The sequence below is a fragment of the Balaenoptera acutorostrata genome, chromosome 6, assembly GCF_949987535.1.
Source record: "Balaenoptera acutorostrata chromosome 6, mBalAcu1.1, whole genome shotgun sequence".
Classification (NCBI taxonomy): domain Eukaryota; kingdom Metazoa; phylum Chordata; class Mammalia; order Artiodactyla; family Balaenopteridae; genus Balaenoptera; species Balaenoptera acutorostrata.
In genome coordinates this window covers 23,516,692-23,520,225 of record NC_080069.1, presented here as the reverse complement: position 1 = coordinate 23,520,225, position 3,534 = coordinate 23,516,692, and positions in this window count along the sequence as shown.

Genomic DNA, 3,534 nt, shown 5'->3' with positions numbered 1-3,534 from the left:
CATATGCATCTGAGAACCACTGGCCTAGAACATGCTAGATTCAAAATGAAAAAGAAAGGCGTGGTCAAGTAAGCATTTTATATAATAATTTAAATTATGACTAATGATACTGCACTGCTATTGCCTAATATAAGGCAAAGCACCACCAGGACTCCAAAAATACAGGAAAACTCAGCATAACTGTTTCATAATATTTTAGTGTTTCTCCTAATGTTATAACATATGGAATGTAAGGGCACTGTCAAATTTTTGGGGACATCTCATGAAGCGTATACTTTCTAAAATGGTTATGTTAAAGGGCATTTGACTTAAATTTAACTTAGATATGACTGAGCATTTCTACTGATTTGATAACTCTTCCCACAAAACTCATCAATACTAATATGTCAAAAAAATTTTTAAAAACTAGGGACTTCCCTGATTGTTCAGTGGTTAAGACTCTGAGCTTCCACTGCAGGGAACATGGGTTTGATACGTGGTCAGGGAACTAAGATCCTGCATGCCATGTGGCGTGGCCAACAAAACAAAACAAAAAACTAATTACTTTTAGTGCTCCTTTCTTTATAAGGTGAAAGAACAAATCTTTGTAAATTATCAGGTATATTCTGGAGAATCTCTGAGTTTTAGGTGCAAAAGATATCTTGAAATTTTTCATTTGTTTTTATTATATTTAGGATCTGATTTTATGAAAGTGAAAGTTTAAAAAAAAGATGTTGTCAAAGGTAATTTGGAAACTTAATCAGGATCATGGGTGCCTGAGGGGAAAAAAACTGGTTACATATTTAATCAAAGTAACAATAAATATCTATAAATAAACACAGAAGGTAATATGATTGTAAAAAAAAACCTCTTAGGTCTTTCATAAATGAGGAACCTTTGTTTTCTTAAATAATGAAAGGAATAATAATGACAATATAAAGCAGAAAAAAATATTTCAGTATATCACAGAATGCTCTCTAGGGAGCTTATACAGAAAAGTAAAATAATCCTTTGTAGTAGGTGGAATTCTAAAGATGTTCCCACAAGGTTCCTGTCCCCGGTGAGTCAATCAAACACCAATCTAGGTACTGTTATAAGGAGACTTTTCAGATAGATGTAATTAAGGCTACTAATCAGCTGATTTTAAAATAGGAGACTTTCCTGGGTTATCTGGGTAACCTCAGTGTAGTCCCACAGGCCCTTAAAAGTGGAGGAGGAAAGAAGAGAAGGCTTTAGAGATGAGGTAAAAGTGGAGGTCAGAGACAATAAAAAATGGAAGACTTGATCGCCCATTGCTGGCTTTGAAGCTAGATGAGGGGTTCATGAGTTAAAGAATGTAGGTGGCATCTAGAAACTGAGAAAAACCTCTATTGACTTCCAGGAAGGAAACAGAATTCAGTTCTACAACTATGAGGAACTGATTTTAGCCAACAACCCATCAATAATAAACCTAAAAGCTGATTCTTTCCCAGGCTCTCTAGAAAGGAATGCAAGCCCTGCCAACATTTGATTTTGGCCTGTAAGAATCTAAGCCAACAACTGTATAAGGCACGCTGTGCCTGGACTTCTGATTTACAGAATTGTGAGGTAATAAATGGCTGTTTATTACTTTAAGCCCCCAAGTTTGTGGTAATTTGCTATGGTTGCAATAGAAAACTAGTGCACCATTCATATTGTAGGCAAGGCAATAAACATTAAACCCGGAAACAAGTCTATCATAATCCAACAAACTTTGCTAAGATGTTAACACTTTTCATGGTTATTCAAACTATGGTAAATAAGTCAAGGCAAATAAATTCACTTTCTAAGTTTTGTCTTTCATTATGTTCTTTCCTGTTCCAAAAATAACTGATACTTTATGTCTGATATCAGGAGTCCTGTGAGGTCAGAATTAATTTTATGGCAATGCCAAGAAATTATTAACATAAAATATATTCATTGTTGCTATTTTTAAATGAGTCAATAAATAAAATTTTATAATTTCTCAATTTCAGTTCCAAACCGCTTATGTTATCAATTTTAACCAAAGTAACTAATTTCTATTTTACAGAAGAAACTGGAGAGTAGAAAATTGTGAACTTTGCATCATATAACAGCATCTTAACAGAATTGCAGGACTTTTCAGTATTCTTAACAACTGTGTAAAATCTCAGATATCCCTTTTACAACTTCTCAAAGTGGCAAAAAATGCATACATTTGTTAACATGTCTCAAAGATATAGCTTCTCTGTGGCATATAAATTAAAAAGCAAAAGTGTGTTAACCTAAAGTTATGCTAAATAGTCAAACTACTTGGAAATGACCTGAATAGCCAACGATTACTCATTAAATATCACAATTTAATATCAGTACGTTATTGATAAGTTACTCAAAGATATTAAAAATTACATTCAAGCCTTGTAGTAGGATTTAGCTACCATATCAAGCATCCATATGAAGAAGGGAGGAAAAGAAGGCTGCTGCCCATGGGTAAGAGAGAGACCTTGGAAGTGACTTCTTCAGCTTCCATCAAGTTTTCAGATTCTGGAGCCCTGGTCAACATCTCAACTGCAACCTCATGAGAGACCCTGAGCTAGAACCACCTGGTGAAACCACTCCCAGATTCTTAACCCTTAGAAACTATGTGAGCCATTATATATTTGTTGTTTTAAGCTTCTGTGTATGTTTAGGGGCAATTTATTTTGCAGCAATAACTAATTAATATGCACATGGGTGACAAGAGGCATCATGATTGTTGAATGGTCTCAATAATACACAATTCATGATGATGCTCAGCTTGGCTGGTGAATCTTTTGTCCTTTTTAATATTTTAATTTCTTGACAGCACTCAAAATCTATATTTTCATCCTTTTTTTCTTTATCTGTACAATCTTTAAGAATCATCAATGCAAGTGCTGTTAAGTTAAAAATCATTTAAAACAATTTTCATGGTGTAGTTCCTTCCCGAAGAGACAAGTGTTTTTTTTATGGACAGTAGAAAAATGTGCTTTCCATTCAGTGAACACATCACTGAAATGTGCTCCTATCTTGTGATCTGACAAAATAGTTTATCTTTTTTATGGACCAAACCTACTACTTACAAAGAAAATCCATGCAGGCATTTGTCATTTCTAAATGCTTCAACAAGGAAAACAAATAAAAATAAAAATCTTCCCTTTTTTGTTTACTTTTAAAGAGATTTTGTTTGTAGCAACTTTTTACAGTGTAAAAAAATGTGAAAATGAAGATTTAAAAATGATCAAGTAATTCCATAATCTTGGCACACTGCACAAGACACAAAGTGAAGATGATGCATACTGCAATAATCTACTTATTTCCTTATGTTGTTTACACCTTAAGTAATAATTTATTTTTTGAAAAGTATTAATTAAAAATGAGAATCCACACATGTTGGGCTCCAGCAGAATCATAGAATTAAAAAAAATTTTTGCCTTAATTTTTGGGGAGGCCCTGATTGTGAAATAAAACCCTAGTTATTTGTTTTCAGTTTAATTTTGGCAGTTTTACAACCAAATAAATAAGTGGCCTCTCCTTAATCCTCTATCACTGTTTTTA